The 23,485-nt window shown below is 37.9% G+C and overlaps 1 long non-coding RNA gene across 1 annotated transcript in view; it reads left to right on the forward strand.

The window, feature by feature from the left end:
* LOC129486129 (uncharacterized) overlaps nucleotides 1-23,485 on the forward strand; it is a 324,309-nt gene that overhangs the window by 133,436 nt on the left and 167,388 nt on the right. Inside the window, exon 3 of the long non-coding RNA XR_008658864.2 lies at nucleotides 9,472-9,527. This is a non-coding gene — a long non-coding RNA (uncharacterized lncRNA). The remainder of the gene's footprint in view (nucleotides 1-9,471; nucleotides 9,528-23,485) is intronic.

Here is a 23,485-nt window from a genome sequence, read left to right on the forward strand (position 1 = left end):
TTTCTGAGGTCTTTTTATTTCCCTTCAAATAGAACCATCCCTCTGTCTTCTGAAATTCTATAGTTTTGTCCTATTTTATATTACTCATTGAGCTTCTACAAATAAAACTAAATCTCACTTCTTCCTAAATTGTAATTTTCCTGAGGCAGAGAATCACATTTTAATTCTTCTTAAACCTGATGGTATTCAGCACAATGGCACATTCACCTTACTTTAGATTTTGGATCTGATTCTCCACCCCATCTCCACTATCTCATTTCAGACCCTTTCTGTCTTTCTCTGAAGACATGGCATCAGCCTCTGTATTATTCATCCTCACTCTGATCTCATCGGTGCCCCTTCACTATGCCCTACAATTATTATTTTTTATGTTGCCACATCACAAGAGTCTTCCTTATATGTTCAGCTGGTCACGCCATTCCTCTTCTCTGAAATTTTTGACGGTTCTCCTTGGCTACTGAATTATGTATATACACCTTATTCTGGTTTCTGAGATCCTATTTGATCTGTTTCTATCCTGTTTTCCTATCTTACCTTCCATTGTTTTCCCTCACCAAATGGCTCCTGGTAATTTTCTGCTCACCAAAACCACCCCACGTGGGCTTTCCTCTTTCCTGTGATGGCACCCTTGCCTCTCCTCCAATTCTACCTGCATTCCTCAATTTCCCCACCTGATGTATGCACTTCACTATGCTGGCTGCCTTTTATCTTTAGTTCCTAGTAAGATAACCACACAAACCTGGACTTCATCCTGACACTTCCCTCTCTCCCACCCTACCCTTCCAAATCCAACCCAACAATTAATATCATGACTAAGTGCTACTGATTTTAATCCCTAATCATGTATTGAATCAGTCAATTTCTCTATGTCTACTTCTAACACCACTGCAATCTGTTGTCTTGACTATCCAACAAATGCCTACTTGGTCTCTTTCTACCTTCTTTCTTGTTCTGCAGTGCAATCTAATCAAGTCATTCCTATGCTCAAAATTGTTTCTGAATAATCTAAAGACAAAGACCAAAATATATATTATAGCCTACCAAACTCCTGCAAGGTTAGCCAAAATGCAAGGTTGGCTACTATCTCTACAGTTTTGTTCCACTGTTATCCATACAGCAGGACATTTCTTGGTATCCTAACCACTCTGGCTTTCTTTCAGATCCTCAAATATGTCGTGTTTCCTGGTTCCTCAAAACATCTAAACACATTGTGTACTCTGTCTAGAATGTCCCTTTTCTTTCCATCTTCTTAACCCTAGTCATATCTCCAAAGTCTTAGTTCAAATATAGTTTTTTCCAGAAGAACTTTACTTAGTGTTCCAGAGGCCCTCTGCTATATATTCTTACAGCACCCTGTGCCTCTTCATTGTGAATCTTTCACTGTGTAATTTGATCTTTTTATGCATTAGTTAAATAATGTCTTCCTACTGTAGCTGTATTGCCCTATGAAGGCAATAACTTCTGGGTTTTATGTACTACTCATGTCTTACAGTGGCTTCAAATTTTCGTACAGGAATTTGTTATATGACCAAGCCAATTACTTCAAATCTCTCTTTACCCATCTGTAAATGTGTATGTTATTGCATAGTTTAAATAAAAAATGCTAGTAAAGCACACAGAATGATATTTAGTATATAATAAATGTATATTAATGATACTATTTTCATACTAATATTTGAAAATACTGCCATCCAGTTTCTTGGGTGTAGGCCATATCTTCCTGTTTAACCTCTACTTTGATGTGCCCCCCCTGTGATACTTTGAGTGTAGAAAGCCACCAACAAATGAATATTTATTATTAACATCTTTACAAGTAGGTCAGTTACAGCCTTTTTCATCTCTGTCACCATGCCCCTGTCTCTTTCTCCACCTCATCTGCTACAAGGAATTCCCGAACATGTAGAAAATACAGTTTTATAAGTAATTCTAGGGCTAAAGAAAGGGAGGATTTCATGATAGGAATGAAAAAAGTATTTAAGAAACAGCCATGGGTCGAGAAGACTACCACATGACTTAAGCCTGCTTAATCAGAGCCCTGCACTCATGTGAGAACAGTAGGAGGTCCAAAGATGATCATGAGATGCAGTTCAGGCCAATGAGAAATGAAACTTTTCCTTGAGATTGCTGGGAAAGCACTCTTGTTTTCCGCCATGAGATGTGAAACCAGAAGTTTACAAGGGCTGGAGTTTGTACAGAATAAAATACACAAAAAGAAATAAAAAGATCTGGTTGCTGGTGACATTGGTTTGCCTGGAATAAGCTATACTTGAAGCCAGGTATCCCTCAAGACTGTTTGGCTACATAAGACAACAAATTTCCTTTTTAAATATGAGCTATTTAAAATTAGATTTTCTGTCAATTGCAATCAAAATAATCCTGAGAGATTTGTGGCTTCAAAAGAGCACTTGAATTTAGCTAAATTTTAAAGAGTGTAAGGCCTATAAAGGAAGAAGAAAATTCTAGGCAAAGAGAGTAACAAGACTAACACATGAAGGCCTGAAACAACAGCGTGTTCAGTGAACTGCAAATAGAGGATGATTCTTGTCTTCAATGTAAAAGAAAAAAGACTGATCAGTCTCTGAGTACATTTATTTCCTGAGAGCTAGAATTTCCCATAGCTTCCACCATGTACCTTGCTCATAGTGGACTCAGCAAATGTTAAATTAATAAGCAAGTGAAGTCATGGAAATGTGAAAGGAAATACAGAAATGCCCAGAGGAAAGAGAAATCCTCAGCAGGGAGAGGGGAGGAAATCTGCTTAATTTCCTCTCTCACTTCATTAGATAAATGGTGAGAAAGGCTGGCTTTGAAAACTAACTACTGGCTACTGTACAAATATTAGTGTCATAAAGCATAAAATTAAAATGCTGCTGCAGACAGATAAAATTTCATTAGCTATCCAGTGTTTATTCTGAGACTAATAATGATTTGAGCACAAAAAATGATAATTAATTGGTACCACTGATCCTGTTTACACCACCTATTCCTCACGTGGCCAGGAGCCCTGCTAGGATGACAGTGTTCCAGAAAGACAGGCATGTGGCTGCCTGGAGACCACCATCACTTGGAGACCACCATTATCAGTAGGAGACCTAGGCACGTGGCACTTGGCTGATGAATTGCTGTTCTCTCCACCCAGGGTATTCTTCCTCTCTTCGCCACATTTACTCATATCTTCCTCGAGGTCTTCAGCTTAAACATCATTTCTTCAGTGAAGTCTTCTCTGATAAGATTGAGTCTTATATGCTCTCATAGATACTCAGATTTCTCTTTATTTAAACTAACCCTAGTTGTAATATATTTTTTAAATCTGGATATGAAGTGGATGAATTTTGGCTTTCCTTCTAGACTACAACCTCTTTGAGGATGGGGACTGTAGCATGCCTAATTCTCATTCTGGTATCCCTCTCGTTATTGCCTGGCACAGAGCTGCACAAAAGGCAGGTGCTCAGAGTTTGTTGAATGAACAGTATTGACTTCCTTGTAAACTGCATTGACTTCCTTGTAAATTTGCTCTCTCTCTCCATCTCATCCTTCTGGCTCATCTTATTCTCTTGCTTTTTCCTAGGTTTGAAATTATTCCTAGGTTTGAAATAATAGAAGATAGAGTTCTGGGGAAAGCAAAAAGAACAAAGCTTGCCTACTGAAAAAAGAAGACAAATTTATAAAAATAGATAAATGAAGAAAGTAATTTCAAAGAGTGACATATGCTGTGAGGAAAATCAGACTGATGAGATGGAAAGGGATGAGGGGGCTACTTCAGAGAGTATGGGCAGAGAAAGCCTCAACAAGGAGGTGACTTCTGATGAGGAAAACTCATCACCAATGAGGAGACCGGGGGAGGCGTGATTCAAGCAATCTTTATCATTTACCCCTGTGCCTTACGGGACAGACAACTAAAAACCAGGAAAGAACACACTGCTCACTAAGTGGCAGGGCCCCTAAGTTCTACCCTGGTTCTGGATTTGACCCAAATACTAAGCCTCTTGGGTTCTCAGTTTTCTCATCTGTGAAATGAAATAATACTGTATTGTATAAAAAGTAGAGGATTTCCTTGACATCTCTTCTGGTTTTAAAATTGATGCGTTTATGAAAAAGTCTGCCCTATCTGGGTGTTTTGGGAAGCACAGGTATTTTCACCTCATTTGATCCAGAGTCTTTAAGGTTTAGCCCCAATTTTCCTGTTAAATTTCCTTTTTGGTCATTCCTCCATTTCCCTCAATACATCCTATGCATCAAACATAAGTATCCAGTGTTCCCTATACATACCTTTGGCTTCCCTACATTTATTGCATTTGCTTTCTGAATAGAATGCTCTTTCTGTCATGTCTGGAAATCTAAGTCTTCCCCAACCTAGAGACCAAGCAACACTTTTGCCACATTTTCGTGAAGTCTTCCTAGATGCTAATAGTAAATGTCTCACTTTCTAGACTTGCTTTGATACTTGTGTCTTTGTTCTGGCACTGTCACCATGTCCACTCCAAGGAAACGTTATCTGTGCCCAAATTTTCTCTTCTGGTTGACTCTAAGCCCCTTAAAATCAACTGCTGCCCCCGCTACTGCCTTATATGTAATAGGCACTACATCACACTATACAAATGGAGGTGTTTATTAAAAGACTTTTTGGCAAAGAGCATATTAACAAGTGCTGGCCAGTGGATTTCTTCTTGAGTGGCAGCTATGATTGACCTCAAAGAGTTGCATTCAATTAGCAATGCCTTCCCTGGATGTGGGAGCAGAGTACAGCAGTAAACATGCCTTGAATTCACCATACCTGGTTTAGGTTATGGAGATTTGCCCAGATGACAGACAGGAAACAAACAGATTATCTAGGATCTTGAGTAGGAGGCAGAGTCTACTCTGCCTAGTACCTGGATAAGGAGCGACCTCCTAAGAATATTAGTTGCTTTGGATTTTTGCATGCCAAGCAGAGTTCCCTCTTCATAGTTTTAACCTCCCACCAAGATATTGGTTATATTGTTGATTGTCACAGTCATCAGCTAGCCCTTGTAAGTATTATTCAGTTCAAATTAACATATTTTGAGGACTCTGTGCAGGACACTGTGAGATCTCCTGAGGATAATGGTGCAATGTTCTTTCAGACTGCCATTTCTGATCATGCCTGTGCCTATGATGGCAATTGTACTATTGTACTAGGAATTTATCAAAGAATAGTCTTAAAAGTAGGCAAATTGGGTGGTGGTTATATAAAAAAAAAATCCCCTCTGTCAATTGTGACTCAGTCCTGAAAATTCAGCCAGTGAAGATTGACTTGCACTTTTGCCTTCTTATATAAAGAGATGCCCTCAAGTTGAAATAATAATGTCAGCATATGCACAGTACCCTGTCCTTTACAAAACCCCTTGATTTCCATTATTCCATTTATTCTCATAATCAACACACTATGAGGCAGAACACACAGGGAGTCTAATCATGTTCTGGAGAGGGGAACTGATGTCCAATCATTCACTCCAAATGACTCTCCAAGGAAGTATCAGGCTGGAATTAGAGCCCCGGTCTTCTCTCTATTTCTGGTGATATTTCCTTCTATATGAAATGGCGTCAACATTTATCTCACTTGAGGGAGTCGTCCTCACTTTAGGGAGTTGCTTAGATCAATTCTGTTAATTATCTTTTTTTATAAGGAGTATTGAGGGCCTTAGAGAAGTGGGGGAAGGTAGGTGATAGGAAAGAGAGGGACACTAAAGAGGATAAGAGGAATACAGGAAAAAAAATTGCGTATAAGTGTTGCTAGCCGAAGGTGCCATTTAACAGCATCTCATAATTGATAGGATAGGAGCTGTGCTGTAGTTTCCTTCAAACATACCAACAGTCTATTGTTCGATGTGGAATTCATTTACTTCCTTCTAGAAACACCCCTGCCTCCTCCATGGTAATGGATTTTTAAATTTTTGTTTTGAAATAATCATTGATTACCTACTGTTTACCCCAGTGGTAACTGAGTAATCTTGTGAAACTATAATACTTTATCACAACCTAGATATTGACATTGATACAGTCAAGATACAGAACATTACCATTATCTAAAGGATTATTTTGCCCTTTTATAACCTGTTTCCTAATTGCTTGCCATCTCCTACCTTTTCCTTAACCCCTGAATACTAATAATCTGTGCTCCATTTCAATAATTTTGTCATAGGAATGTAATACAAATTGAACCATATATTATGCAACCTTTTAGGACTAACTTTTTCAGTCAGAAAAAAAAAATCTCTAAAAATTCATCTAGGTTGTCATGTAAATCAGTAGATGAATAAGTCCCCTTTGATTGATTTATTTTAGCTTGGTAGCATTCCACAGGATGGATATACCACAGTTTGGATAACCATTTACCTCTTGAAAGGCATCTGGTTTGTTTCCAGTTCGAGATAATTATGATAAAGCTACTGTAAACATTTTTGTACATATTTTTATGTGAACATGCATTTTAACTTCTCTGGGATAATGTCCAGGACTGCATTGCTGGATTATATGGCAGTTACATGTTTCGTCTTTTAAGAAACTGGCACACTGTTTTCTTGGTGGCTGTACCCTTTTATGTTCCATTAGTAAGGTGACAAAGTGGTGAGGTTTTCCCAGATTCTCACAAGCATTTGGTAGTTTCATTATATTTTTTATTTTAGTCATCCTCCTAGGTCTGTAGTAACATCTCATTGTGGTTTTATTTTGCCTTTCTCTTGTGGCTAATGACATTGAACAGTTTTCTCACATGTTTATTTGTCATCTGTTTTTATTCTCTTCCATTAAATGTCTATTCCTGATTTTTGTGCATTTTCTAGTTTAATTGTTTGACTTTTTAGTGTTACAGTTTAAGAGTTCTTTACATGTTGTAGATACTAGTCATTTGCCACATATGGGTTTTGTAAATGTTTTCTCCCACTCTGTAGCTTGTTTTTTATCTCTTAACAGTCATTCACAAAGCAAAAGATGTTAATATTAATGAAGTTCAGTTCCTCAATTTTTCCTTTTATGAATGATGCTTTTGGTGTCAAATCTAAAAACTCTTTGCCTAGCAATAGATCCTGAAGATTTTGTTTTTCCTTCTAAAAGTTTTATAGCTTTATTTTTATGTTTAAGTCTATTATCAATTTTGAGTTCATTATTATATTGTGCGAGGTTTAGATTACAATAGTGTTTTTCTTTTTTTCCTGGGCTATGGATGTCCAATTTTTCCTTTGCCATTTGTTAAAAAGTCTCTTTTACCTCCACCAAATTGTATCTGTACTTTTGCCAAAAATTGGGCATATTCGTGTGCATCTTCTTCTGAATTATCCATTCGTATTGATGTATATATCTGTATCTCCACCAATACTATACAGTCTTAACTTCTGAAGTTATATATTAAATCTTTAGATCAAATAAACTGATCGTTTCTACTTTTTCTTCTCAAAATGCTACTATCCATTCAAGTTCCTTTGCATTTTCATATATGTTTTTGTTTAACGTTGTGTATATCTATAAAAACCCTTACTGGGGTTTTGATAGGAATTACATTAAACCTCTATTTCAATTTACCTAGAATTGACATCTTTTCTATATTAAATCTTCTAATGCATTAACTCAGTATGTTTCTCTGTTTAGGTATATTTTGACTTCTTTCTTTAGTGATTTTAGTTTTCAGCATACAAGTCCTATACATGTTTTATTAGATTTACATCTAAGTATTTTATTTTTTTCTTTTGAGGTTTTATATATCATTTTAGGTTTAATTTTGATATCATATGCCCATTGCGGAGATATAGATATTCAGTTACTTTTTGTATGTTTATGCTGTATCTTATGGCCTTGCTGAACCAACTTTTGTATTCTAGGTGTTTTTTTTTTTTTTTTTGTGGATTCTTGGAATTTTTTTTTTATTTTGCCTTTTATTTTAAAAACTTAGTGCATTTTTTTTATTATTATACTTTTGAATATTTGTAGTAGTCTTGTGATCTCCAAATGTGGTTTTATTTTTTCCTTTCTTAACTGTATGCCCTTTATTTTCGTTACTTGCCTATCACACTGGCCAGAAATTCCAGCACTGTGCTAAATTAGAGTGGTGAGAGCAGGTATATTTGTCTTGTACCCCAATCTCAGAGGAAAAGCATTCAGTGTTTTACCACTAAGTTTAATGTTAGCTGTGGTATATGTGTGTGGGGGTGTATGTGTGTGTGTGTGCGTGTGTTTGTGTAGATGCTCTTTATCAAGTTGAGGAAATTTCCTTCTATTCCTACATTTCTGAGAGTTTCTGTAGCTGTCAATGGGTTCTGCATAAATTGCTGTGTTATCTTTTTTTATTTTGAGACAGAGTCTCACTGTCATCCAGGCTGGAGTGCAGTGCCGCCATCTCGGCTCACTGCAATCTTTGCCTCGCCTCCTGGGTTCAAACAATCTCCCAACCTCAGCCTCCCAAGTAGCTGAGATTACAGGTATGTGCCACCATGCCTGGCTAATTTTTTGTATTTTTAGTAGAGATGGGGTTTCACCATGTTGTCCAGGCTGGTCTCGAACTCCTGACCTCAAGTGACCCACCTGCCTCGGCCTCTTAAAGTGCTGAGATTCTAGGCGTGAGCCACCGTGCCCAGCCTATGTTATCTATTTTCATCTCTAACCTAGGTCTATGTTGGATTATATTGGCATATCTTTGAATATTGAACCAGACTTGTATCTAAGAAATAAATTCCACTTGGTCATGATTTATAATCATTTCCATATATTACTAAATTATTTATTGTTTTTTTTTGAGAGGGGGGTCTCACTCGATCACCCAAGTTGGTGTGCAGTGGCGCGATCACAGATCACTGCAACCTCTGCCTCCCAGGTTCAAGCAATCCTCTTACCTCAGCCTCTTGAGTAGCTGTGACCACAGGCGCACGCCACCATGCCCAGCTAATTTTTTGTATTTTTGGTAGAGACAGGGTTTCATCACATTGCCCAGGCCGGTCTCAAACTCCTAAGCTCAAGTGATCCACCCAACTTGGCCTCCCAAATGCTGGGATTACAGGCGTGAGCCACCGGCCTGGCCTATTGCTAAACTGTTTTGCTAATATTCGGTTAAGGATTTTTGTGTCCATGTCGTGATGGGTATTGGTCTATAGTTTTCTTTTTTGTACTTTCTCTGATTTAGTATCAGCAATCAGAGGGATCCTAGCTTTATAAAAGAATTGGAAAGTATTTCCTCCTCCTCCTCTTCTTTACTCTAGAAGGGATTGTGTGGAATTGGTGTTATTTCTTTTTAATCATTTGGTTAAATCCTTCAGCAAAACCATCTGGGGCTGGAGACTCCTTTATGGGGAGTTTCTAAATTGTGAATTTAATTTCTTTAATAGTTATTGGGCTATTCAAATTCTCTGTTTTACATTGAATGTGTTGTGATAGCTTCAAGGAATTGATCTTTTTCACCTAAGTTGTCAAATGTGTAAGTGTAGAATTGTTCATAGTATCCCCTTATTCTCCTTTTTATGTTTACAGTCTCTGTAATGACATCCCCTGTGACATTCCTGATACACCACCTGAAAGGAGAGAAGGTATGGAGGGAGAGAAGGTACGGAGGGAGAGAAGGTATGGAGGGAGAGAAGGTACGGAGGGAGAGAAGGTATGGAGGGAGAGAAGGTGTGCCTCCTTACTGGGTTTGGGTGGAAGTCCAGGTTCCCCCATATGATTTACTCTGATACTGATAGGGATTGGAGCTTGTTACTGCTCAGCAGGGATAAAGGTTTCAGTTCCTCACTTGGCCTTCTCAGACAGCACCCTGGCGGGTTGGGGGAGGCTGGCACTCCTTGTTACAACATGGAAGTGGGGAGTCAGAGTGGCTGCAGGAGTGCCATTATTGGCTAAACATTTTCTGGTTTTGCCTGAATACTCTGTTTTGACTGGAGAAAGTCTTTTGATGTGCTTGGCTTGTTTGTGCCTTTCGGTATTTCCAGTTAGCTGGCTTCACCAGCACTTAGTCTGGGTTGTATGATGCAAAAAAAGAAAACCCAGGAAACTCGTAGCCATGTCATCATTCAGGGCACAGTTCCCTATCCAGTCTACCACCTTCTTCCCAGTTTTCAGAGTCGTCTCATGTTTATAATGTTCAGCATTTTTATTTGTGCTTAACAGGAGAAATAGGGATAGGTGTTATCTATTTTGTTTTCTCCGAAGCTTGCCGCTTTACTTTAATAACAGACATGTGCCTAGAAACATGCCTGATGTCCGAATTGTTTTTATTTAAAGACATTTTAATCCATATATAAAACCATAGGATTTAGAAAAATGAACAAAGGACCAGAAAAGATAAAGAAGATTGAGCTTTCAAGGAGTGGCAAGTAATCTGATATAGCTCTGATATAATGGGTGCATGGTAGGGCCTAAGGAGCAGGGGCTGGAGATAAGGACCTTGAGCAGTTTGAATTTCTTCTGTGCTAACGGGAAGCCATTGAAGGCTATTGGGCAGACCGGAGCATGGCTTGAGGGCATTTTTAAGGTCACCCTCCTGTAACTTGCCCTCTGAGATGACCAGAGCTTGAGCTAGTGACATACATAGTTATTGAAACAGTTAACATGACAATTATAATATAGTTGAACATGGTCAAAACTGAGGTTTTCCCAGACTGATTTGTGTGCTGAATCAAAAGAGCCTACAATTATTTGTACAAAAGCTAGTAACACCATCCAGCTGTTTACTATGCATACCTGTAATCTGTACAGTTATTTCATAATGATAAATTATGCAATTAGACTTCCATCACTATAGATATAAACATGACAGAAAAACTGATTACGGTTTTGTATTCCCTTGGTGCATAAATAGAATCAATTATGCTGTATTTTCAATATGACAAACTGCTGGAGAGATTGTGCATGATTTTTTCCCTCATTTTTTGTATTGTTAATTTGCCAAGTAATTATCTCTTCAGGCAAGACTTGAGGTTACTGAGACAAATCATTTGAGAAAACTGGAGACTGGGGTGAGAAGTCCTTCTGAGGGTTCATCTTCACTCTGCTGTCTTGTAGATTGTGTCTTCTCAGTCCTCACCTGTGAGCTTTGAGCAAGTATGTAAGATCATTTTGCTTTGGAGAATAGACCATGGGTAGAGAGAGAAAAAAAAAACAAAAAAACCTGAGAAATGAGATTTTTTTCCTAAATTTTAAACATATTATTATAACTATTTAATTTTTACAATGGAACTATTTCTAAGTGAAATCTCATTTGCACCTCAATGCATTAAAGAGCTAGACTGGGAGGTGCTCTGGCTGAAGTAGGAGAGTTGTGCCAGGATTTCCCTGCCTGCCTTCAGGAGCCATTCTATTAAGGTAACCCCAGAGACAAATCTGCAAAAATAATAGGCCTAGTTTGCAGTTCTGCCTGAGTTGGTTACATTCTTTGATGTTTACAGATGAGAAAATCCGTTTATTCATTTATTCCACAAATAATTATCGGGTACCAACACTGCCAAGCACTGTGCTGGGAACTGAGACTATAACACTAAACAAGATAGAGGGTAAGAGACTCACAAAGACGATTGACTCCTAGTCTTTGGACCCCTCTCTAGAAAGCAGGCTCCTCTGTGGTACCCATAATGCATATATTGGGTTTCTTTGCCTCCTCAGTGTTTGCCTTTTTCCTCCCCTGCTCAGGTGGGCAGTGACCTCATGCTCTCTCTAATAAGTTCCCCAAATAAAAAATACCTATCTAAAATAGCTATCAACTATGTTCCTTCTAAGAATAATTAATTGTCCCACAATACTGTTGAAAGTAGGAAGGTGCTTTTAGGAAACCAGGAGTTGAGTAATGTTTTTTAAAACTGGTTGTGTTTTGTTTGTTTGTTTGCAAACTGTAGTGGCATGTGTATCCTTTCTGAGCCCAATAGCTGGTTGGTGAAAAGTTTCTGCTGCTTGTAGCCTTATTTCAGATGTTGTTTTCCTTTGTAGAGAGACATACTTCTCTAATCCACAGACTCCATCTCTTGTCTCATTTATCTAATTTAAGGAAGCAATAGAAGTTGGATTTCCAGATTTAGCAAATTAAAACATGGAACACCCGGTTAATTTGAATTACAGGTCAATAACAAATACTTTTAAGTATCAATATATCCTAAATAATATATGGAACATTTTTATACTAAAAAATTATTAAATTACTATTTTTAGTATAAACATGACATTAAATATTGCATAGATCATATCCATTCTAAAATATTAATCATGTATCTGAAATTCAGACTTAACTGTCATATTTTGGTAATGCTAAGTAGAACATAGTGATTACAATTACTAGCTAAGTAGTAAGTCAGACTGGAGTTCTGTCAATTTCTAACTTGCCAAGTTACTTATAAACCTCAATTTTCACATCTTTAAAGTAGAGATTGACAAGGCAACCTATTTTCTGTATTTGTTGAGAGTATTACATGCATGAATGCTTTTAGAGTGCCCTGCAACTGCATGTTTTTTCACAGTAAGCTTTTAATTGATGGTGGCTGTTTTTCTTCTTTTGAACTCCAGAAAACATCAGTGTGTGTGTGTGTGTGTGTGTGTATGTATATATATGTGTGTGTATATATATAATATATATATGTGTGTGTATACATATACATATATATAGAGAGAAAGAGCGAGTGTGTGTGTGTGTGTGTGTGTGTTCTGTCCCACCGAAACATTCTGCTGTAAGTGAAAAGAGGAAAAATGGATGCATCGCTCACGGTATTTCAGGATTGTTGAGGCAGAAAAACAGAGCTATGGAAATGCAAGCTGTTATTATACAGTTAGTTTTCATGGCCTGTTGGAAAAAAATCTGGGCTTAATTCAAGAGTTATTTGCATTGCTCATAGGATAGCACAGATATATTTTCAGTCTGTCAAACTCATTTTCAAGCACTATGGGTTCCGCATAGTTTAAATGAATTTTGCCAGCCATGTTCCCGTACTGAGAAATCCAAGGCATATGTTCCTGATTCATTTCCACTGAACCAATCAAATTGTTCTTTTCTTTCTTTTTTTTCCTAAACGCATAGATATTTGCAATGTGTCAGGAGATATTTTATTTTGATGTTCTAGAATTAGTTGTTATTAACAAAGATACTGGTGATTATGAATTTATGTGTATACCTGCCTCTCTTATACCACCTTTTTATCTGTAGTATAATCACTGCTCAAGTTGGATGTGGAATTGTATATTGGCAGCCTCTGAGCCAGAATATTTCCATATGAAAATATCGAATGGATATTAACAGCATCAGTCTTTTAAACAAATTAGAATTTCAAAGAACATTGATAAGCAAGTTTATACCTAAAGCTGCTATGAGTAACATCAAACAAGTTCAGCTTCTTAATAGCGAACACTGGTTAATATAGCTAAGATAGCTAGCTGGCATTTTTGGTATTCATTTTTATGCCTACAGTAAAAAGATACGATTCATTCTAGGGATCAGAGTGCTAAGGACCACCCAATTTTCCCCTTTGCCTGATTATGGATTTGAAATAACCACAAACATCAAAAAGAAATAGAATTTCATTTGTACCAATATAGTAGAGTTAAACCATGGTATAAAAGCTGCTAAAGAATGACTCTAACAAATGCTATGAAAATATATTTGAATAGCTTGATAATGACCAGAGAGATCATTATAAGAATTGCTGTTGATTTTTCAAAAATATTTTAATAACAATGCACTAAGTAGAATTTTTAATGTAATTCACCTGAATGAATACTGCCAAAATATGACATAAAGTTGATTTTAACAATCCAAACTTTTGGATAGACCATTTCAGCTACACGTTTAATCTCGACAGTTTTCTATATGTGTGTGTGTATATATATATATACGTATATAATAATTTTATAATCTGTATTCACAAATTAAGTGACAAAAGTTAAGCATTTTTGGTTGAGTGCTAGAGTACTGTCCATTCATGAGTAAATAGTCATTCTGTGGATGGCAAGGACTCAAATGATGCCTGAGGTTACGGGATTGATGCCATGTCTAATTTACTTTAGGGATGTGGTGGCAGGACACTCACGGGGATAAGGCTTGAAGGGGTAGCCTATGTTTTTTAATAACCAGTCTTTTCTCCCTTAAGCCCTCAAGAGTTGCTATTTGTCACTTTGCTTGAGTGATCAATCTAATTTGTATTTTAATTATTTACACACATTTCATATCTATCTACTAGACTGTGAGCTGATGGAGGGCAAAGTCTCTCCACAGGATCTGATTCAACTTTGTTTCCCCTATATGGTGTCTTTACCATGTTACTAGTAAATATTATCTTTAACTCATGTTTAAGGATGGGGAATTATCTATGGACATGGATAAAAAGTAGACATGGCTAGTTATGTGCAATCAGTTTAGAGTCAGGCCTGACAGGCTCACCTGCAGTTGGAGCTAATAAATCTATTAAGATTTTTAATACGGGCAACTTTGCAGGCTGCAAAAGTCATCAGATACGCTAAGCAAATCTTTAAACAACTCATCATCTAGTAGAAAGAACACAGGGTTTGGAAATGGAAGACTTGAGTATTTGTCTCATTTCCATCATGTACTATGAAGAGTGCATTTGTGAGGAGTTAACGAAACTTCTTCAACTTTTAGAATTTGACCCCTTTGTGAATGACAGCACTCACTCACCCTGTTTTCCCTTAGAGTTTTTGTGATGATACAGATGAGATTAGGTACTTCTCAGCATCTGTCCTGTACAGAAATTCTCACAAATGGGCAAAGATACGTTGATAGGAAAGTTTACCTTAACACTATTTGTAGCAGTAAAAAGTTAGAGTCAGGCTAAGTGTTCACTAATTGAAAAAAGGTTAAACACTAGTCCATCCTTAAGATTAAATACTATGCAACTGTTAACGATGCAGATCTACATATTAATAAAATCCCTATGATACATTCTGAGTGGAAAGAATTGAAAATCTGTCATACCTATTGTTTCATTTTTAATAAAAAGAAATAGAAATAAAAGGTATGTGGGCAGATGAATTATTAGATTGAAAGCTGTAGGACACCATGAGGTATGGTTGGCTTTGAAGAGGAGAAGTAATAAAATTGATAAGAAGGAGAATAGTAAATACATATTGAGTTCTTAATATGTGTCAGGCACTATTCTAAATGCTTTACATTCATTAACCAACTTGATTGGCATCACAACTTTGTTATGAGGGTACTATTTTTATTTCCACTTTAGAGGTGAAAAAACTGAGGGACAGAGGTGAAATAGTAAGTCTGAGGTCAGAACAGAAAGTGATCTAAAAGATGAAAACAGGACTTAAGTCCATGTAGCCTGACCAGAAATTCTGCCCTTATGCACTATGTCATCCTGGGGGTGATACCGAAATGTACTTCGGGGATATTTTCTTTCAGTGTCATATGTTTCTCCATGGTCAGAATATCTTCACCAAACACGTATTACTTTACAACTCTAATACAATGCATTTGCTAAATGAGATCATACACATAAAAGCATTTTGTTTTATAGCCTGTCATTTGCTGTACTTATATTAAATGCTAAAGCACTAGGAGATGCTCTTTATATTTAAAAAAATACAAAATTGTTTCATACATCAACATCTGTTTACTCAGTCTTTGCTAGGGTAAGGGAAGTTGAAAATAAGACAGTCACATCTCCAGCATTTACTTAAATTTTCTCCATAATGTGACTCGTGATTGCTTTGCAGATGGGGTCTGATTATCAAATTGTGCATCCTCCTAAACCCACTCATATCAATAGCAAGCACGTCAGACAATAACTAGTGAGTGGTGTCAGCGCCTCATCGTCAGAGATACTGCCGACAAGAAGCATTTGGGCCAAGAATAAGAATTACAAGTGTGTACATTTCTAGCTTTGCAATCAACATGGAAATTAGTCAGCTTATAGCTGCTGAGTGGTCTTATAGAGAGGGCTCCAGCTGCAGATGAAATGCCAAAGCGAGGATGATAAACAGAGCAGAGGCATTCATCGTTCCTTTTCAGCTGTTTGCAGCCTGAGAGCCTTGGCAGTGGGGTGGGGTTGGCAGGAGTTATTGAATTATTCTCAGAGCTGGAGGGGATCTTCAAGGCCTTGTTGTCCTACCGTGAGGAGCCTGAGGTTCAGAAAGGGACACATGGGAGGTTATAAAGCAAGGTAAAGGAGGAGTGAGGTGTCATGTGAGCCCAGTGTAGGGCTGCAGCCCTTGGCATTTTTTATGTCATTGAATTCACAGATTTATTCATTCATTCGTGCAAAAAATGTATTTATTTGGGCATTTACTTATTCAACAAATAACTAGTGAACATTGATAGTCTAATCTTCTCACTGCAGCCAGAGTAATCTTTTTAGAATGGAAACTTGATCATATTCCTTTTCTCCCTAAAAGACTCCAGTAGCCTCATATTGCTTTCAGAATAAAATTCCAGTGTGTAACCAAGACCCATGAGGTCAAATGAGATTTGGCCCCTGACTGCTTCTTTCAGTTCACCTTGTATCACTTTCATCTCCCATCATCTCTATTACTACCTTCTAGCCATACATCTGGCTTTCTGTCCTGAGGTCAAGCTCATGCCTACCTTGCCTTAGGCATTTGTGTCACAGTTCCCTTTGCCCAAAATGCTCTTGCAGGGCTCTCTCATGGCTGGCTTACTTTCACAGCTCAGCCTTTTTACAAAAGTCACCCTGTCAGAGAGACCTGCTTTTACCATGCTGTCAAATTACACCCATCGTAGGTTGTTCTTCTACCACCTGTATTTTCCTGCTAGGACGTGCTCCAGTCTGTATGTATACTACCTGCCATTTGTTGGTTGCTGTCTTATCCATGGGTATGTTCCCTTTGTGCCTGACTCAGCGATGCTCAGCAAATATTTGTAGAGTGAATGAGTCATCCTGCTAGGTGAGATGCTCTATCTTAGGCATTGGTGTTACAATGGTGAATGTAACAGATGCCTGGCCCTGTGGCATTTATAGTCTAGGAAGAGTAATACAGAAAAATGTACACATCAAAACATCATTTGTTTATTCATATTTCAACCTTACTAGACCCAGAGCTCATTTTTAATAACAAATATTTCATAATGTTTTTCATATCCTGATATGAGCCTTATAATATAACCAACTTTGATGCATACTTTGATCAAATCAACGTTTTCATCAATGTTAGGAACAAGAGCTCGGAGTTGCAAGGAAAACGAGCACTCAAAGGATTTCTCAGTAAGGCAAATTTACTTCTGCAGAATGGTGCCACTTGCACTTTTGCTGCTGCGAGAGCACACCAAACAAAGGAGAGAAGGTGTTTTTATTTGTAATGCAGTCCCTATCCCTGTGTCCTTCCCCTATTAGCTAGGGTTGGACTGCACAATCTAGGCTGACCCTGGTTGGCTGACTTAAACTTTTCCAATTAGGGTAAACGTTCCATCTGCAAGGGAGGGAGGGGGAAGGAGTGGTCCCTCTGCTACAGCACAAGGCATGTTCAGACATGTCTGGGCAAGTCAGGGTGCACAAGGAGAGTGGGAGGCCTACTAGCAGGCTAGAAACAAGAAAGCACAAGGAGTTGAGGCCTCTGAACCAAGGACAAGGACATTACTCAGTTAAACCCTTTGAAGAGGAATTCACCATATCTAGCAATCAATAAAATCATACTTTTATAAAATCCAAATATAAAAAGTAATACAAAAAGATTCATTTATAATACAATTATATTATTTGTTACCTTGATACAATATTCTACAACACATCTACTTTTTCTTTATCTTTATCTTTTTTTTTTTTTTGAGAGAGATGGGCTCTCACTTTATTGACCAGACTGATCTCAAACTCCTGGGCTCAAGCAATCCTCCTGCCTTGGCCTCCCAAAGTGCTGAGATTACAGGCATGGGCCACCCTGCCCAGCCACATCTACTTATAATGAACATGTTTAGATTTGAGAGAAATATGACAATAAGATAATACGTATCTGAATATAATCAATACTTTTTATTATAATTGCTGTTTCAAAATTGAGGCTTAACATACACATTTAAATTCATAATGACTGTCACAGCTACAAGTGCCTACTGATATTGGTGTATCATTAGCAAGACAAACAGTAAGAACGTCAATAATGATGACTGAATACTTTATTGAAATAGTGAATAAGTCTTGATACAGTTACGAAAAAAAATATGATCTTCCCTTGATTTACCTTATAGTTACATTCCTAGAAAATTTAGCATAAAACCATGCAAAAACACCATTTGTTTATGTGTAGAATTTACTTAGGTTCTAGGCTCAGACTATCATGAACTGTATTTTCCACCTCCTGAGGGCCTGGCAAGGTATTCAGAAAGTTTGGGGTATATAGGACAATTTTTCTTAGTATAGGTCTGATGAATTGCAAGATTTCTAACATCTCTGATCTCATTCATTAAAAGCTTGTAGCATCAAACAGTTGTAATAACAAAAAGTTCCCCCTTGGGATGAAGCTATCCTTGTTGAAAATCACTGACTAAATTAAACAAATTTATATACTGATGGCCAGCCAGGTTCTAATCCTGTTTTTAAAAGAAAATGAAGGCCTTATTTCTGAGAGGATGAGTTAACAATGTTGACAGTGATGCCAGAGCATTTGGGAAACACTCAGGAGTGTAGATGGGTTGCAGAATGAACCTTAGTGTGACCCTTTGACAAACTTCCCATTCTGGCCTCTTTCCACTGGTCAGCAGAACCTGTGTGGGGTATACATGGCAGATTCAGAACTCAGCTCCTTGGGATTAGTCCATTTGAAGAAGTGTCCTTCTCTACTGGAAAGTCTTCTGAAAATTAAAATGCAAGGTACTTAAAACATACTAACAGGCCAGGCGTGGTGGCTCACGCCTGTAATCCGAGCACTTTGGGAGGCCGAGGCAGGCAGATCACAAGGTGGCAGATCACAAGGTCAGGAGATGGGTGCAGTGGCAGGTGTCTGTAGTCCCAGCTACTTGGGAGGCTGAGGCAGGAGAATGGCGTGAACCCGGGAAGTGGAGCTTGCAGTGAGCCGAGATAGCACCACTTCACTCTGGCCTGGGGGAAAGAGCAAGACTCCGTCTCAAAAAAAAAAAACAAAACATACTAACATCACACAAACATTAGAAATGCATAGTAGACTAAGAGACACATACATAAGTTTATTTGAAAATGAAATATTTTTGTTAAGCTTCATAAAGTGTTTCCCAGGCTTGAATAGATATGCAGGAGGGAGAAAAAGGAAGTTGCAGAAAATTTAAATGCACAAAATCATTCAGCCTACAATTTTGAATCTATTTCAATTAACGAACAAATATTTATTAAATTCTATGTGTATTTCTCTATACTACTCATTCTTTTTATTTTAATCTTTTTTTTCCTTTGCTAAATCATAAACTCTTCTGTGAAGAAACCAAACTTTCCCATTCTTCTATAGCTTATATTGTACTCAGCATGACTCTTTACACAGAGTAGAGATACATTATTTGCTTAGCCCAGTGGTTCTCCAAATACATCAGAATCACTGGAAGACAGAGTTTGATTCAGTAAATATAGTGGGGACTGGGAATTTGCATTTCTGACAAGTTCCCAGGTTATGCTGCTGCTGATGATTCAGGGGCTACATTTTGAGAATCAATGACTTAAAGCATAACATTGTGGTAAAGAACTCAGGCTCTAAAACAAGATGGACATAGGATTGAATTCCAGCTGCACTACATATTAATTATGTCCCCTTGGGCCATTTACCTAATTTCAAAGCCTCAGTAACTCATTTAATTAATGGGAATGATAATATTTATTTCATCAGTTTTGTGAGCACTATGTAAGTAACACACATTATGTACTCAGCAGACATCAGTTATTTTTATGGAGCTTTCTCTACCAAGAAAGGGCTTTGGGTTACTTGGAGAAGATATTATTGCACGGTGTATATGATGAATAAGTATTATAATGGGGGAATTCTAGGAAACACTTCAACTTTGGGTTTAATGATTTTCCTGTGGGTCTACCTGAATTAGGGAGGTCATTAAGAGGATTGTAATGTGTGGTGGGTTGTGGGGGGTTGGGGGGAATGTCAAGTACCCATTTAGTTGGTAATTAAAATATTGCTGAAGGATTGGCTGTATTTATATGAAAACAGCTCAATTTGCCTACAGCATAAAGTTGCTGTCTGGGAAGAAATGTAATATTCAAACAGCCTGTAATCAAAAGAGCTACTCCACACCTGGGAAAAGCATCTTGGTAATTTTATGAGTAGTACAAGAGCAGAAATCAACAAATGCTTTTCTTTACAGCAGCAACAATAATAGTAATTTTAAACAGCTACTTGTTTTTTCATTTTTTCTTCATTGTGATGATTCCTTTGTTTGTCACGGAGCATAGGAAGTTGCAAAGTTTAAGAATATGGCTTGTGTCCTCATGAGATAAAGGAATCAGGCCCTTTCAGAGAATGGCTTGTATGCTCTGAATATGATACTCACAGTAAATTACCAGTTAGCCTTGGAATGAGCCATCTGGATTACAGTCTCATGTGGCTGGGGAAGAATTTAGGGTGGTCAAGTCTCCCCTGCCCTCTTCTGCTGTTTGAATGCCTTCTAATGATTTCCTGCCAAGCTGTCCAATGTATTCTTGAATGCTGCTAGTGTCATGTGACTCATCTCCAAAAGAAGTTTAATCTGACCTTGACTAGATTTTACTGTAAGAAATTTCTTTCCATTGAGCTAAAAACTGAATGATCTTTTCAGATACATAAAAGCAGCTACTGGGGCCTACCTGAATTCTTCTCTTGACTAATGTTTTCATGACATTGAAGACAATTACTTTACTAGTTTAGATATAGAGTAACTTTCGGTTTTAGTCCTAGAATATATCATTTACCTTTTTTTTTTTTAGTTGACATCCAGAGAAGTTAAGAGCTCAGGCAAACATCACCTAGATGTGACTAATATTTACCTCCCTCTTATTGTCTTCATTTTTTCCTCTGTCCTTTCCATTTAGGTTTCTGGTAGGCTCTGGAATGGAGGCTGTAGCATTCTTGGAGGCACCCATATTGGATGGATTTATTCATCTATTCGTTTATTGAAGAAATAGTTATTCCTGAACATATTCTGTGTACATAGATTACGTTGAGGGCTCTGGGTCTATAAAGATAATAACAAAACCCAGGAGGCAATTAGCTTTTATTTGTATATTAACTTGACATCACTAAAAGTGTCTCTTGAGCTTCTTCATTGTTCAGTTGGAATGACTGATTATTAACAGCTGTCATGAGTAGTGTAGAAAAGGGCTTCCATCCTCATTTCGGTGTTCAGCTTATGTGTGTGGACCCTATTCTAGGCCCTTGAGGAGTCCATAAATATGTTACAGGTAGTTAGATAGGCACAAGCGGGGCAGGAGAGGGCTCCCCCCCAACCCACTGGGAATATCAGGTGATGGTTCAATAACTATCACACTATATCTCTAAAGCCAGGGAGACGACATTTCCTGATGATCCATAGCTATTAACGTTAAAGTGTGAATTGAATATGGATGCCAGGGAGAAAAACTTCCTGGGCATGTGCATTAAGAGACAAGATGATGAAGCACAACCTTCCTAGTACACTCCACAGGAAAAAAGAAGAAAGCCTCAGATGGGCATGTGTACAACTTCCTAAACACACTGCCCCTGCTCAATTCTTAAGGGTAAGGAGGGTACTGAGCATGTGGGAAGCCCATCCTAAGGGAAGAATCATGGAAAACAGATGAGCCTAGAAAGCCCTAGGATCAAGGTTAAATGCCCCTTTTTCTCTCTTTGACCTTCAGGAGCCCTCTTGGATCTCCTCCGAGTGAACCTTCTTTTCTTTCATGTTCTAAAGCCTTTTTAAATAAACTTCCACTCCTGCTCTGAAACTTGCCTCAGTCTCTTTTTCTGCTTTATGCCCCTCAGTCAAATTGTTTTTTCTGAGGAGGCAGGGACTAAAGTTGCTGCAGAGGCCTACAGATATGCCACTGGTAACTTGGGGTAACTCGGATCTCTTCCACCAGTAACGAACACATACCAAATAATACTAGACATGGGAAGTGCTGCTAGAGGAGAGAAGAAGGAGGTCACCATGGGCTAAGAATACTTTATGAAAGAAATGTGCCTTGAATTTGCATGGGTAGATGCATAAAAGGATGACATTTCACGCAAAAAGAGGAGCAGAAACAAAGGTATAGAGAAAGGAAAACCTATGTTCTATTTGGGGCAAGGAAGACATTAATAGATGATTTTTCTAGAAGAAATGGTCAAGGAGAGGCTTAATAAATAGGAATGATATAAAACTAGAGTCAGGATGCCCAGAGAAGCTTTTGTGTAGTTGTAGTAACTGTAAAGACTAGCAATAAGATACAATAGGTTCTTCTCATTTTGCCACTAACTTTTTATTATTATTATTATTATTATACTTTAGGTTTTAGGGTACATGTGCACAATGTGCAGGTTTGTTACATATGTATCCATGTGCCATGTTGGTGTGCCGCACCCATTAACTCATCATTTAGCATTAGGTATATCTCCTAATGCTGTCCCTCCCCCCTCCCCCCACCCCAAAACAGTCCCCAGAGTGTGATGTTCCCCTTCCTGTGTCCATGAGTTCTCATTGTTCAGTTCCCACCTATGAGTGAGAACATGCAGTGTTTGGTTTTTTGTCCTTGCAATAGTTTGCTGAGAATGATGTTTTCCAGTTTCATCCATGTCCCTACAAAGGACATGAACTCATCATTTTTTATGGCTGCATAGTATTCCATGGTGTATATGTGCCACATTTTCTTAATCCAGTCTATCGTTGTTGGACGTTTGGGTTGGTTCCAACTCTTTGCTATTGTGAATAGTGCCGCAATAAACATACATGTGGATGTGTCTTTATAGCAGCATGATTTATAGTCCTTTGGGTATATACCCAGTAATGGGATGGCTGGGTCAAATGGTATTTCTAATTCTAGATCCCTGAGGAATCGCCACACTGACTTCCACAGTGGTTGAACTAGTTTACAGCCCCACCAACAGTGTAAAAGTGTTCCTATTTCTCCACATCCTCTCCAGCACTTGTTGTTTCCTGACTTTTTAATGATGGCCATTCTAACTGGTGTGAGATGGTATCTCATTGTGGTTTTGATTTGCATTTCTCTGATGGCCAGTGATGCTGAGCATTTTTTCATGTGTTTTTTGGCTGCATAAATGTCTTCTTTTGAGAAAGTGTCTGTTCATGTCCTTCGCCCACTTTTTGATGGGGTTGTTTGTTTTTTTCTTGTAAATTTGTTTGAGTTCATTGTAGATTCTGGATATTAGCCCTTTGTCAAATGAGTAGGTTGCAAAAATTTTCTCCCATTCTGTAGGTTGCCTGTTCACTCTGATGGTAGTTTCTTTTGCTGTGCAGAAGCTCTTTAGTTTAATGAGATCCCATTTGTCAATTTTGGCTTTTGTTGCCATTGCTTTTGGTGTTTTAGACATGAAGTCCTTGCCCATGCCTATGTCCTGAATGGTATTGCCTAGGTTTTCTTCTAGGGTTTTTATGGTTTTAGGTCTAACATGTAAG

This window comes from Symphalangus syndactylus, chromosome 7 (genome assembly GCF_028878055.3).
Source record: "Symphalangus syndactylus isolate Jambi chromosome 7, NHGRI_mSymSyn1-v2.1_pri, whole genome shotgun sequence".
NCBI lineage: Eukaryota > Metazoa > Chordata > Mammalia > Primates > Hylobatidae > Symphalangus > Symphalangus syndactylus.